Here is a 16,234-nt window from a genome sequence, read left to right as displayed (position 1 = left end):
ATTACGACGTAAGAACATATCTGATATCATTTGTGAAACGGTTATTCCATAACGGTCAACCAACTCGTAATGGCGTCCGTAAAATTGACGAAGTGATGATTTCAACTTCACCATTTCGAACTCTTGGTTTAATAGCTTCCTTGTGAGCAACTAGGATTTTGAATGTCAACGATCTTAAAGATCGGATTGAATGTTGATTCCCCGACTGTTATGGTTCGAGTACTACTTGTGAGTTTTGTGATAAAGCAACGCCTGTCTTAATTTCCAAAATATATCTGGTATCTCTGATGAGTTTTTACAATCGACTTCAGACAAGAAAATTCCGGATCGCTGTCTCTCTGACAGCCTCTTGTTTTGTTGTAAGTTCACTTTTTATTTGATATTGTTCTTTCTTTCAGTCATTAATGATATTCAAGTTTACGCCAATGCTGAATCTGACTTAAAAATTGAGTTTTAAGAAAATATTGCTGTAGATGCACTTTTATATAGTATTACATATTTTATTTTATTCGGTAGATATCGTTACATATTCATAGACACCGACTACACACACTAACTTTGATATAGATTCAGCAAGTATGTATTTCATTTGGTTAATATCATTATTCGAAGATATTCAGTAATGAAACTAAATTGTAGTGAACATTTTTTTATCAATGAAAATCACCCATTTTAAATCATCTGCTCGCGTTTGGCTTAAACATGTTGATATTCTTATATTGAACAAGTTGATTTATAACCTTATTGATATTGGTGAAAAAAAAATTGACTTCATGAATGAGAAATGACTCAAATATTACTCATTCTGAAAAAAGATATATAGCTTTGAATGACTCGTTTGAGTTGCCATATAAGGTGAAATTCATTTAGTAGGAACGAAAACTAGGGAATGTTTCACTGTCGTTGTTATTATTCTGTTTCATTGGTAACTGTATAAACCTGCTGTCATAACACTACTTTTCTTTCAGACGGACAGATTTCAACTATTGCGGAATTTGACTATGACAATATTTTCTATGTTGGATCTAGATCTGCTACCAGCTTCCGGTTCGTTGTGAAAGCTACTGTTACTAAAGACACTCTCACAACAACTGTCACAACAACTGTCACAATCTCTATTGTAAATGTGAACGATGTACTAACACTCAATGATACTCATTACGTATTAAATGACACAGAGACACGTGGTAAGAACGAAGATGTTTAATTCATGTCAATAACTTTTACTATGTAATGTAGTCCAAGCTCCAACCAGCATATGTATGTAGATGCTTGTATGTATCTTTATATACTTTCCAATATTATATATGTTCTAACACGTCAAATGTTTTGGTTTGTTATCACTACCAATGATTTAATACATTTACATTTCCTTTAAGCATTTCAAAAACATTGTTTTTCATACAGTTAGTAGAATTGAAATGGTGTACTTCATATGTATCATTTTTTCTTTTTTGTAGGCCTTTTTTCTGCACTTTTAATTCCTTTTTGTCAACTTTTCTCTACTCTTGATTCTGTTTTTCAATTTTTGTCCATTCTTTTTTTTCTCTTTTTTTAATTCTTTTTTGTCAATTTTTCTCTAAACTTTTTTTTTTCAATTTTTTTAAAATTTGTTGTTGTCTACTTTTGTCTATTCTTAATTCTTTTTAGCCATTTTTCTCTACTCAATATATATATAAGCAAATTACTATTTCCTATTCGTAATTTATTTTTTATGTTTTTCAATTCTTTATATGATATGCCGTTGTCTCTTACACCGCATTCATAGTTGAATCATATTCACCATCAACTGCTACTTTTTCTTTGTTTGACTGTAATTTGATTAGCAGTATTGTTGCATTTGTATAACATGCAAACTAATGAACTAATTATTAAGTTCGGGTCTGGTTACATTAAACAATCAATTAATATTTATGACTATAAAAGAACATATGATTGCCAATGAGACAACGCTCAACTAGAGGCCAAATAACACAGACATATTTAAAAAACTTTAGTTCACCGTACGGCCTTCAACAATGAGCAATGCCCATAACGCATATTCAGCTATAAAATCCCCGAATTCACAAATGTAGAACAATTGTTGAGAAGTGCATATTGCAATATAGTTAATAAGTACAACTTTATATGATTGTTATAAAAGAAATAATCCATGTACAAAATAATCCCAAATTGCAAAAACAATCTTATAACGCTACTATGTCCATAACTCGATAAACAGTTAGGTTTCAAAATTATCACCAGCTCAGTAGCCAGGCCGTTGAAACTATACAGATAGTCTGTACTTGAAATTTTCCAATACACAATTTTGGGAAATTATTTTAAATTAATCAAGGTTTTTCCTTGTCCGGATTTGGCTATACATATTCTATGTTTGTTAAATCAGCCTTTTACAATGGAATTTTCGAATATTGTAGCTCCAAGTATCAATTGTCGAAATATAGTAAAATGTGTACCTTGACGTTACGGCTTTTCATAGATGACACGACGCATCTACATATTTGTATGGAACGCCGGGACTGTCTTATACTGTAAATATATAATGTGTTTTGCCGCTTTGCCTTTACGTCCTGTCATTTCTTCTTTATGTTATGTACAAATACCTTTACTTCCAGACACTGCATCTCTGTGTAATGTCAAATTAATTAATTGATTGGTCAAAGATTTGTATGACATGTCATTGCTAAACTTTGTTGTGTGCAATAGACATTACATTATGCTGTAACTACTATATATTCTGTGAATACCTCCAAAGTTTATGACCAAACCCAGTTACATTCTTTTATATTTTCTCTATGTTGTGGCTATTCTTCCTTTAAGTGAGTCAGTTAATAATTGCGTCCTGTCACAAATGTGATTGTCATGCCGAATGATCTAACCGTTTTGTTTTGATGCATCTTTTTTTTTCTATGAAAATCTTAAGTTGTTATACTTTAATGACTTGTTGTGTATTTACATATGTATCTTCATTGAAAAACATAATACATCATGGTATAGTTCATATGAGTTTTGCCGAACAATTAATACTCTCTGTAAGCATTCATTACGTCATGTGCGAATGCCTTTTACATTATGTTCAAACACCTAATACATTATGTGTAAACACTTGTAACGTTTTGGACAAACAACTTATAAATACGTTTTGTGCAAACATTGTTTACGTTAGGTGCAAACACCTAGTACGTTATGTGTCAATGCCTAATACATTTTGTGCAATCAGCTATAAAGTTATGTGCAAACAACTATTACGTTATGTATAAAACTTATTTCATTATGTGGAAACACATATTACGTTTTGTGGAAATACCTATTACATTATGTGCAAACACCTATTACGTTATGTGCAATTGACTCTTACATTATGTGCCCAAACTTTTACGTTCTGGTAAACGCTTTTTTTGACACAGCGCATCAATGAAATACACTTTGAAAATTACAAGTTTCAGCTTTCTAAAAAGCTGTGGACTGCTTCGCTGTTTCATTATTGAAGCTAATGTGTGTGCATCGGGTTGTTGATTTAGTATTACAAATGTGGTATTTTTATATTGATTGTAAACATGCTATATAAATGTTTAGTTTTTAGGGGACATTATGTTGTTCTACTTTAAGAGTGTGCGTTATACACCCGTGCTTTTAAATTAAAAAAATATATAAATATACAGACACGACTCTAGTTTCCAAGAATAGCAATTGAGAGGAACAATACAACATAAAGAAGAAGATGTGGTATGAATGACAATGTGACAACTTTTTACAAGAGACCACATGACGCAAATATTAAAAACGATATATCAACGTACGGCCTTCACCAGTAAGCAAAGCCAGTACCGCTCAGTCAACTATTATAAGGCCCCGAAATGTCAAATGTAAAACAATTCAAACCAAAAAAACTAGCGAACAAATTAATATATAAAAAAAATAGCTAATAAAAAAGAAATAAGTAACATCACAACAAACGACAATCACTGAAATACAGGTTCCTGACTTATGACAGGTACACACAGCATGTTGCGGGTTTAAACATTTAAATGGGAACCGAACCCTCTCCTTAACATTGAACAGTTGTGTAATAGTACAACATAAGAACAAACTATAATAATTGGCGAAAAAGGCTAAACTCGTGAGTTGCATACTCATAGAAATACATCTAACAAAAACACAGAGTGGATGTGTCCGGGAATTTGTACGTCCCAACGAAAACAAACCACGCTTAGTACAGATCTGAGGTTACTCGCATCTACTAATAGCTATTTCAAAGTTCCAATTGTTTCTGCCGACTTCCACCTTGAACTAGAAATATAAGGGGTGTCACTGTCAGGTGTCGGAGTAATTTGTTATAACCCTCCCAGAAGGCTATTCTAGCGAGGCACGTGTACCAGTGTAAATGCTACAAATGTAATGACGTCTCCCACGATTCATGTAGCAGTAAAGGAACCCTGCAAAATGTTTTAGATTTTATTTATAGCCATTGTTATATCATAGTTCGTTTCTGTGTGTGTAACATTTTAACGTTGTGTTTCCGTTGTGTCGTTTGTTTTCTCTTATATTTGTGTGTGACTTCACATTACTATAAGACGTGTCACGGTACTTTTCTATCCCAAATTCATGTATTTGGTTTTGATGTTATATTTTTTATTCTCATCGGATTTTGTGTAAGGCTTAGTCCGTTTCTGTGTGTGTTACATTTTAATGTTGTGTCGTTGTTCTCCTCTTATATTTAATGCGTTTCCCTCAGTTTAGTTTGTTACCCCAATTTTGTTTTTTGTTCATAGATTTACGATTTTTTGAACAGCGGTATACTACTGTTTTCTCCGTCTCTGACAAGGAGTGTTGAGACATGTGGTTGTCCTGAGGGGGGCCCTCTCCTTTTTAAACTTTTTAAAAACGGACAGGATTTTTGAAAAATGGTAGGGTCATTTTCCAGTGAGCTTTTTCATTTGATTAGCTAAATGTAGGTAAATCATGTTTTAAAATAGCCAGATAGATGTTAATCATAGTACATGCAAATACGTCACATCATCTATTTTCTTACCTTGAACAGTTTTTCCTATAATTATCACGGCCAAGACTATAGTTTTGTTTGTTTTTGTTTATCAAAACATTTATTTATTTTCCTTGTTAATGTCCCTGTATATATGAATTATCAACTTATAGATATTCACTATTAGTTTTGTATCAAAAAAGCGTATTAATGTTGAAAGATGATTTGTAGCGTACATGTGTTTCATCGCTTTGTTGAGAAACTAACAAAATATTAAACAAGAATGTGTGCATAGTACACAGATGCCCCACTCGTACTATTATTTTCGATGTTCAGTGAACCGTGGAATTGGAGTAAAATCTGTAAGTTGGCATTAACAATAGAAAAAACATATCATGTGTTCTAAGTTTCAAGTTGTTTGAACTTCAACTTCATCAAAAACTACTGTGGCCAAAAACTTTAAACTAAAACGGGACAGACGGATGAACGAAAGAACAGACGCACAGAAAAACTTAACGCTCACAAGTGGCGCATGAAAAAGGGGTTAAATATAAATACAAGACACATTCAATATTCTAATTGTCTGATATAAATTAGCTTATCTGATTCAAAATAGGTCTCTGTTTAAATACCAAGAAGCCAGAAATATCGGACGCATTTAACTGGAATGGTGTCTTTATCTACACACTGTTCCGGCTTTATAGGTGTCATACCACCAATTACTCCCTCCAATTTTAACGTATTGTAAAAGCAGCCCGACTTTGACACACAATTGTGCTTTTGGTGACCTTGTTTACCTAAACTAACCAACAAATTGTGTATTTATCACAAATACTATTCTTTCAGCGCTTATTGAAATTCAAACATGTCAAGGGAAGTTGGCCCTACCTCAAATTTGATCCGATTTTTTTTATTATTGATAAATAATGTACAAAACAGGTAGATGGTATACAAAAAAGCTGCAGTTTCTCTTAAAACTTGTTTTTTTTCATATTAAATACTGCCTTATTTTGTAATCCACAAAAATACGCATACACATATTTCCTGTGAATAAAAGGTTTATCAGCCTTGCGTCACCTTCACTGGTCATACTCGCAATTCAAAACCACAGCCTGCAATTCCAGAAAATGTCTTCGATTTATCCGTATTTGGTCCAGTAACTGTCATGAAGAATGATACGAACATGCATATTCTAGTTAATTGTTATATATATATGTAGGACTCGGAGGTGCGATGGGGATGCTGAGGTGCGATGGGGACGCTGAAGTGCGATGATCACGTTGAAGTGCGATGGTCCACGCCGAAGTACGATGGTCCTTTCGCTGAAGTGCGATGGTTTGGCTTGACGTTCGAATATTGTGACGTTTTATAATATAACGTTTTTAAAAATACAACATTGATTTGCAAGCAGGATGATATGATTTTGTAGATGAAGGTTTCATGCTCACAAAGGAAATGAAAGGAAAAAGAAAAAAGAACGATTTAGGTCCCAAACTGATTTGAGCATAACATGTCGATGTTACAATAATATTTTTAACCATGCCAGGCCGCAAAATAAGGGGAGAAACGGGGCTGAAAGATGAATTTGGTCAGCGAATGGGTAATTCTATGTTCGGAATAATGTCGCACGATAATGATTCAACGGAAATAAAGTATACTGATATAATTTTAAATATTGATGTTAAATTATCATTAAGTAACAAAGCTTCACGTGATTTTATGTGGACAATTTAATAAAAAAAAAAATGTTTGAGAGTATTAGCAATGTTTTTGTTGTTTAATCTCGAGATAAACCCTGATTTGTAAAAACACCGTCGCTCTTGTCTTTTTAATTACCGTTACAGTGATTATTGCCTGAAACAAAGTAGGCCGAAATTACCCTGACTGCTCCATACGTGTACTTCCTAAAATAACAAATAGGAATAATTGTTGTTATCAATTTCTAAGTTTTGTCATAACATAAACCCTGCTAAGTGTTATCGTATAGACATACACGCTCATTTTTTTTTGTTCAGTTCACCCTTGAGCATCTTAGATCTGACTCTATATTCCTGCGTGATAATCGGGAAATTGGCAAATTTAAAATTAAATTAACAAAAATCAAAATTAAAAATCTTTCGTTTGACTTGAACGAAAATTAAAAGATCTTCCAAACGCGAGGCTACATTGTAGCTGCAGCTATTTTTGTAAAATCTAATTAATTTGATTTCATTTTACATGTTCGTAATTAAACTTTTATTTTTTACTCAATGTGACAGGTAGACCATCGCACTACAGCGTAACCACCACCGCACTTCAGCGTAGATATCAACAAGTTAACGTCATAATGTCACCATCGCACTTCAGCGTGTTTATAACCATCGCACTTCAGCGTATACCATCGCACTTCAGCGTGACCATCTTAGTTCGGAGTACCATCGCGGTTCCGAGTCCTACATATATATATTGTTTTCTACATTTTTTTTTATACCGTGAAGTGATGTGCATATCTTTTCTTTGATGTCTATAAGAATAAGAAGATGTGGTATGAATGCCAATGAGACAACTCTCCACAGAAATTATAAACTATAGGTCACCATAAGACCTTCAACAAAACACCCAAATGGCAGAGTCAGCAAATAGATTTAATTTTTTACCCCAGTTAATTTTTTTACCAGTTTAAAAAAAAAGGTAAATAAATTGACTTTATCCTGAAATCAGCTAGTTATTGTATACAAATAACAGGTGCACACATATGTTTTTGCTTGTTTGTAAATATAGTCGCCTGTAACCCGCTTTCATGTTATGAATCGGTAATATGGATATATCTTTCTGGGTCCGCATTTCAATTATGGAAAAAAAACCGAGACAACGATTTGGATTTAAGCAGCTAACTCCCAATTTTTATGTACAATATGTCATTGATACTTTTTTAGTTCTCAAAATGAATTAAGATTACGTAAGGATAAAACAACATTTGTAAAATATTATAAAACCCTTGGTATGTGTGATTACTTTTTGAGAACAGCTTAATGTTAAAGATTTGACAAATGAATAGAGTAATTGTTCCCGCTAAAAAATCATTAGATAATATCTGGAAAACAAACACACAGACCTATATTATTTTTTGGTTGCTCTTTTTGATTTCGCAGTCAATGCCCAGTGGCGAAACCAGAATTTATAAAAAGGATGGAGCTACATTGGTTGGTTCTATAAACAGTTTGATTAGGTGGGGCTCGGGACTTTATTTTGCCAAAATTACCTGTCAATTAAAACAAAAGGTACAAGATAACAGGTGGCGGGAAAATATCTTCGTCCTCGGGCAATATGATCTACAGGTCCATATCTAGCGTACTGACCTCGCTAAACGTCTATAATTAATAAATGTTTTCGCCGCATTCCAAAACCATATATGCAAGATATGGCAACCTATAAAATGGATGGAGATGAAAGTGAACAACAATTTATTTTTCGTCCACATTCTCCGAAAAGAAATACAGTTGCATTTTATTTTTAGCATGTAGCTTTTTTTTTGCTTCGAATAACGGTACATAGCTTTTAGTTTCAGTCGATTTACACGCTATCTAGAATCAATTACTTGTCACACATAAATTCTGATTGCTTGCTTCATGATGTTGCTGATATATACAGCAACAGCTATTGGCTTAAATGAAAGGAAGAATTACAGTCTTTTCTCTTCTGAGGATAAGACATCGATTGCCTGAAAAACTAATTATTTGTATTTCATTTCCGATCAAATGTTATAAATTCATTATCGTTTTGTTATGCATATATTACACACTGAAGATGAAAATTGAAAAATCAATCATTAATACGTGTTTATTGGCTTTGTTACTCTGTAATATGCACGAATTGGTTTTCGAAATTTTGTTCTAAGACAATGTTCACAAAAATGCATTTTATGAATTTTATAACTATTGCAAATGTAGGTACATACCAAGAGAGCTCGAGAAACAGCTCCAAAATCATGTCTGTATTATTTGTAAAAAAAAATTGATTCTCAACAAGTAAAGTATAACGCACACTTTTAAAGTAAACAACATTATTTCCACTAAAAACGAAACATTTTCATATCAATCGATATCTCAAAATACACCATTTCAAATAGTAAATCAACAAACAACCCTATGCACGCATATTTCCTTCAATAAGCATACAGCGAAATAGTCCACAGCTTTATAGAAAGCTCTAACTTAAAATTTTCAAACTGTTTATCATTGATGCGTTTTAATTTCAATCTGTCTCAAAAAACCGTTTACCAGAACGTTGATAAATTAACCAAAGAATGAAGAAACTAGCATTCCAACTTCTTCAAGTAAAGTTGACCTTATATGAATTTGATAAATACTTTTGTTCACACAGCGTTTAGCGTGTTTCTGTTGTATACATAATTTGTTTCCAAATGTTAAGAATTGATAGATATAAGAAGATGTGGTATGAGTGCCAATGAGACAACTCTCTATCCAAGTTGTAATTTGTAAATAAAAAACATTATAGTTCAAAGTGCTTCAACACGGATTTTTGGCTCCAAAAAAGCGTACACCTAGAAAATTGATACAGATGCACGACATTTATTTGAAGTATTACCGGTAACCTGCTACGTAACGTGAGTTTGTAGAAAAAAAAGGATAACTCATGCAAAGAAGAAATTGCATATCGTCATATCAATTGTTTCTTGACATTGTAAATATTTTGCAATGACTGTCGAGTCTTCCCCCATGTGTTTACCTTTAAGTTGACTTAAAATGTGAGAAACAATGTTTCGACGAGCAGTTATATGTTAAACAATATAATGAATATCATTAAAGTTTGTATCGATTGATTTTTTTTTAAGATCGTTTTCCCTACAATCAACAGTCACACCATATATTTAATCCTAAGACTGGTAGGACAAGTATAAGAAATGTGGAAAAACAGTCGTTGTGGTGAATTATCATGCGTAAAAACAGCGGCAACTTATATTTTATTTCACCGGCTACGTAATGATTAAAACTGTAATGAAACATCCTAATTGTTGAAGAAAATAAATAAAAATATGTTTATGGCAAAACAAAACAACAACAGATAACAAAAACCTATCTTGAGATAACCAAGATACACTCTTAAAACATGACATATCACATTATAACATGAGCAACACGACCGTTGTCACATGTGGAGAAAGATCTACTTACCCTTCTGGAGCACTTACGATCATCCGCCGTTTTTTGGTGGGGTTCTTGTCGATTAGTCTTTAATTTTCTATGTTTTGTCTTTTGCACCATTTTTTGTTTGTCCGTTTGCTTTTTTTCTTTTCTATCTGAAAACTGACATGTGTTTAGACAATTCCGATTTTCATGGTCGTTATCATCCAGGGTGAAAAGTAGTTGTGAATGAATTCAATTGTACACGATTTGTGATCATACAGTCCTTATTTTGTAGACATCCCTGGTTATTACATTTTTTTTTCATCATACATAATACACGTTATTCTGAAATGCGCATTGGACCCGCGAATAAACGGCCGCCATGGCTAAAAATAGAACATAGGGGTAAAATGTAGTTTTTGGCTTATAACTCAAAAACCAAAGCATTTAGAGCAAATCTGACACGGGGGTAAAATTGTTTATCAGGTCAAGATCTATCTGCCCTCAAATTTTCAGATGAATCCGACAACCCGTTATTGGGTTGCTGCCCCTGAACTGGTAATTTTAGGTAATTTTTGCTGTTTTTGGCTATTATCTTGAATATTATTATAGATAGAGATAAACTGTAAACAGCAATAATGTTCAGCAAAGTAAGATTTACAAATAAGTCAACATGACCAAAATGGTCAGTTGACCCCTTTAGGAGTTATTGACCTTTATAGTCAATTTTTAACCATTTTTCCTAAATCTTAGTAATCTTTTACAAAAATCTTCTCCTCTGAAACTACTGGGCCAAACTAATCCAAACTTGGCCACAATCATCTTTGGGATATCTAGTTTAAAAATTGTGTGGCGTGACCCGGTCAACCAACCAAGATGGCCGCCATGGCTAAAAATAGAACATAGGGGTAAAATGCAGTTTTTGGCTTATAACTCAAAAACCAAAGCATTTAGAGCAAATCTGACAGCGGTAAAAGTGTTTATCAGGTCAACATCTATCTGTCCTGAAATTTTCAGATGAATCGGACAACCTGTTGTTAGGTTGCTGCCCCTGAATTGGTAATTTTAAGGAAATTTTGCTGTTTTTTGTTATTATCTTGAATATTATTATAGATAGAGATAAACTGTATACAGCAATAAGATCTACAAATAAGTTTACATGACCAAAATAGTCAATTGACCCCTTAAGGAGTTATTGCCCTTTATAGTTAATTTTAAATTTTTGTTAATTTTTAGAAAATAGTTTCCACTGTAATTACTGGGCCAAGTTCATTATAGATAGAGATAATTGTAGCAACAAGAATGTTCAGTAAAGTAAGATCTACAAACACATCACTATCACCAAAACACAATTATGTCATGAATTTATCCGTGTCCATTGTTTAATATGCACAAGACCAAGGTGAGCGACACAGGCTCTTTAGAGCCTCTAGTTCTACTCGCGAAAGTCGCGAAAAATTAATCGCTCGGGAAAATAAGTTGGTTTACAGTACATTGAAAAATAAAAAATAAACATAAAAAAAAACCACAAAATGAAAAAATAAATCTTTTTTTTTACAATGAGACAACTCTTTTCCAGAGACGTAATGATGTAAAAGTTAACAAATTTCAAATATAAGACTAATTGCATTTTATTCTATTTGTTCAAAAACAAGTGCAAAATACTGATTGATAAGTAACTTTTCTTTACTTGTGATATACAAACATCAGGCAATGAAAAGTAACTTCTGACTAGTGCTGTACATTTATTTTGGATGAGGTTTTTTTATTGTTCAACTAATACGAATTTAATTATTATTATGCCGTGTGGTTGTTAAACGTATCTTTAATGACGGAAAAGTAAGATTTATTTGTTCGCAGAATTTACAAACAAGATATATATTTATTGTACGACTTCATGAGATGTTTTGGAATGACGAAAAGTTGTCAGGATATCTGTACCATGCATTTGCTGTTTGTCAGTTGAACAGATGGGTCGATTGTAGGTTGTAAAATCTTTTTTAATCTATGAATATGAAAAGGATGTGTGATTTCTCTTCACAAGAAACACAGTAATTAAAAACTGCAGGTCATCGTACAGCCTCTAACAGTTGTAAAAGATGTTCACTCATCTGTCAATTTTATGATTAAATCGTTTGTGTTTTGTTTTTTGAATTTCATTATATTTCGTTTTTTCAACGAAGTCGGATTTAGGTGGCAATTGTCTTTTATTGTTCTTTTTATGATAATTCGCACCAAATTAGCCTTCAACAGAGTTAGTGCGGTTGATGGTTCATTTGAACTAATCTGGGAAAGACCCAAGGCAGGGAGACATTTCTATATTATCAACAAATACATGTAGGTGTTAAAACATACACGACAATCTACTGTGAATTCAACAGTATAGCACTGATAGCTACTATCTCTATTAGATCTCGTGTAGATTTATGATAGATTAGATTACGAGAACAAAGATAATAAGTCTTTTCATTATATATATGAATAATTAACCAAAACTGCTGATCTACTTGGTCAGTTTCTTTAGTCTGTAAAAAGACTATCTACAAGGTAAATTTGAAAAAAAAATGTTATGAAACAGACACACATCTATCTATGATACTAGATACGAAATAAATATAATTTCAATCGGTTGAATTTATGAATTAGAATGAAATTATTTTCTTCTGAATTGTCTGCCCATAGGTGGCGTTTTCAGGTTATGTGTTTCATCTGATTTGGCGGTTAAATCCTTCGGCACGACAGGATCCACTCGATCGGTCACGTTAATTGTTCTAGTTGTGTTTTATCGAGTTAAGTACATTCGAATTTAATCATGGATAGTGAAGGTGAACCAGATATTTTGCTGAGAACTGTTTTAACAGCTGTAAATCAACAGAGTAAAGATATCGAGGCACTTACTGACGCCGAAGTCACGGAGAAAATTGGTGGATTAAGAGAAGAGTTGCAGGGGACCAATCAGTTAATAAAATCCCAGGTCAAGAAACTTAAAACAGACGCTTCCTATTAATGGAAATACGAAGGTACTAAGATCCAATTTGACTTCAATACTGAAAATCTCGAGGATCTTGTTCAGACTGTGTGAGCTATAGACAATGGGACGGTAGATTACGCACGAGATTTGTTATCAGCTACCGAAGATAAAATCAAGCATCGTAACAAGCTCATCAAAATTGCTGACACTTCCGAGGGAGGTTGTGATACCGCTAGGCAATATGATGCTAATCCTATTGCATCCAACTCCGAGGATGAAGCAAAGATTATCCGAGCTGACAATAGAGCTGTCCGCAAGAAGAAAGGGAAGTCCAAGCAGGTTAATCACATAAGCAACACGACGGGTGCAACATGTGCAGCAGGATCTGCTTACCCTTCCAGAGCACCTGAGATCACCCCTAGTTTTTGGTGGGGTTCGTGTTGTTTATTCTTTAGTTTTCTATGTTGTGTCATGTGTACTATTGTTTTTCTGTTTGTCTTTTTCATTTTTAGCCATGGCGTTGTCAGTTTGTTATAGATTTATGAGTTTGACTGTCCCTTTGGTATCTTTCGTCCCTCTCTTAGAGGTAATGGTTCCAAAACTAAGGCTAGTAACCAGACTCTATTAGGACAGGCTCCGAACTTCGTTCCGCAGCCCTTCCGTGGGCCTCAGCAACCTTGGTTCAATGGAATTCCCCTTCAGCAAAGTTTCAACGCTGGAAAGACACAGAGGGGACAATGTTACTCCTGTGGGTCCTACGCACACTACAAGTCAAGCTGTCCGTATGTCAACAGCAGAAAACCAGCAACCCAAACCAGGCCCCAGTGAATTTTTAAAAGATGAGTATTTTAATTATCTTGAACTTTCACATGACAATTCAGTAGATAATCATATTGATGGCAAATTGACCAATAACTATTTTGAATACGAACTAGGTCAATCTGATGTAATTGTTAAAGGTAGACTTAGAAAAAACATTCAATTTTGGATAGATATTGGTGCTCCTAAATTTATTATAGATACTATTAGACATGGTTATATTTTACCTTTCTATTCCAATCCTATATCGATTTGTTTATCTAATGATTTATCAGCTTTGAATAATGCAGATTTTGTAAAATCGGCTATTAACGATTTATTAGCTAGAGGTTTAATTGTGGAGACATTATAGATTCCACTTGTTGTTAATCCTTTAACTGTTGCTGTTCAGTCAAACAACAAAAAAAGATCAATTTTAGATTTTAGAGAAATAAACAGACATTTATGGAAGCAGAGTGTAAAATTTGAAGATATGCGTATTGCAAAACATTATATTGATGCACATTCATATATTTTTAAGTATGACGTTCATTCTGCATATCATCACGTCGATATCTTCCCGCCTCACACTAAATATCTAGGTTTTGCATGGGAATTAAACGGTGTTAAAAATATTTTAAATGTCTAGTATAACCGTTTGGTCTCAGTACAGCTTATTACATATTTACCAAACTAACTAGACCACTTATTAAAAAATGGAGAGGAGAAGGCAAGCAGATTATTATGTACTTGGGCGATGGGCTTGGTGTACATGATGATAAGGGATTGTGTACTAAAATGTCTATACAGGTTAAAAAAGACATAATTAGTAGCGGTTTTGTACCTAAAGCTGAAAAGTCTATGTGGACACCTACTAAAAATCCAACTTTTTTAGGTACTAATATTGATACAGATAAAGGCGGTTTTACTATTCCTGACAATCGTATTGATAAGATTATGAGTACCATTTCAGATATTGATTTGTGTTTAACCAAAAGTGGTAAAGTATTTGTAAGGAAGGTAGCTTCCTTGATAGGGCAGATTATATCTACGTCTCCCGTTATAGGCAATGTAGTATATTTAATGACTAAACATTTGTCTATTGACATTAATGGAACAGTTATATACATTTATCTGTAGACAGTATTGATCAAATTAATTTTTGGAGGTTTAATTTACATGAAGCCAATGTTAAACCTTTTAAGACTGATGTATCTTGACAGACTATTGTATATAGTAATGCAAGTAATACGGGTTAGTTATATCGTGGAAAACCCATATAATATTGCTCATGGTACGTGGTTAGAATCTGAAGTTTCTACTAGTTCTACATGGAAGGAGTTGACTGCGTTGAAAAATGTATTTTTGTCGCTGATTAATTTTTTAAGTGGCAAGAATGTAAAATGGTTTACTGACAATCAAAATGTTGTTAGCAATGTTAGTAAAGGGAGCACTAAATCAGTACTGCAAAAGTTAGCTTTAGACATTTTTAGCACGTGTATTAAACACAATGTTAATATAGATATGGTATGGATCCCCCGTACTGAGAACGAGAGAGCTGATTATCTAAGTAGAATTATTGATTCAGATGATTGTGCTATTTCTGAATTTGTATTTCAGATAGTTGAATGCCTTTGGGGACCTCACAAGGTTGATTGGTTTGCATCCGACGACAATTTTAAATTGAACGTTTTTTATTCCAGATTTTGGAATGTGAAATCATCAGGTGTTGATGCTTTCACGGTTGATTGGCGAGGGATCAACGGGTTATTTGTTCCACCTGTTTCTTTGATCCCACGTGTATTGATGTATATGCGGCAGTGTAAAGCTGTTGGTACTTTAATTTTACCTTACTGGCCCTCTGACAGTTTTTGGCTAATGCTTTGTCCTTTTAGTGATGGGTTTATTTCTAAGTTGGTAAATTTAAAGATCTTCCTACTTACAAAAATGCGTATATAGCTGGTAAGAGTATGAAGGCCATGTTTGGCAATGTTGATTTAACTTTTCGCATGTTAGCATTACTGATGGATTTTTCATCTAGCCATGTTTTTCTACGAAACAAAGCAGAACCAACTCTATCAATGTATCCTTAGTTTTCATTGGGTAATATATACTTTGGTGTAAGATAACTTGTTGAAATCATTACAAGATGAAAGGGTGTTAGATTATATGTACTCTAAAAGATTATTTGTTTTATATTCACATCTGATTCATGCGGCCTCTAGAATAGGTAGTTTCACACAAAAGTTGAAAAGCCTGGGTTTGATTGCTGATAAAATTGATGTTAAATTTGGAAAATATTTTATTTGGTGTAGAGCACTTGAGAGTCGAATTCGCGACGATTCACTTTCAAGAACT

The 16,234-nt window shown here is 33.4% G+C and overlaps 1 protein-coding gene across 1 annotated transcript in view; it reads left to right on the top strand.

The window, feature by feature from the left end:
- Positions 1 to 16,234, top strand: part of LOC139497170 (uncharacterized) — a 545,683-nt gene that overhangs the window by 362,793 nt on the left and 166,656 nt on the right. The window lies entirely within an intron of this gene.

Source organism: Mytilus edulis, chromosome 12 (assembly GCF_963676685.1).
Source record: "Mytilus edulis chromosome 12, xbMytEdul2.2, whole genome shotgun sequence".
NCBI lineage: Eukaryota > Metazoa > Mollusca > Bivalvia > Mytilida > Mytilidae > Mytilus > Mytilus edulis.
Note: the sequence above shows the minus strand (reverse complement) of the source record. Positions and strands in the feature narration are given on the sequence as shown.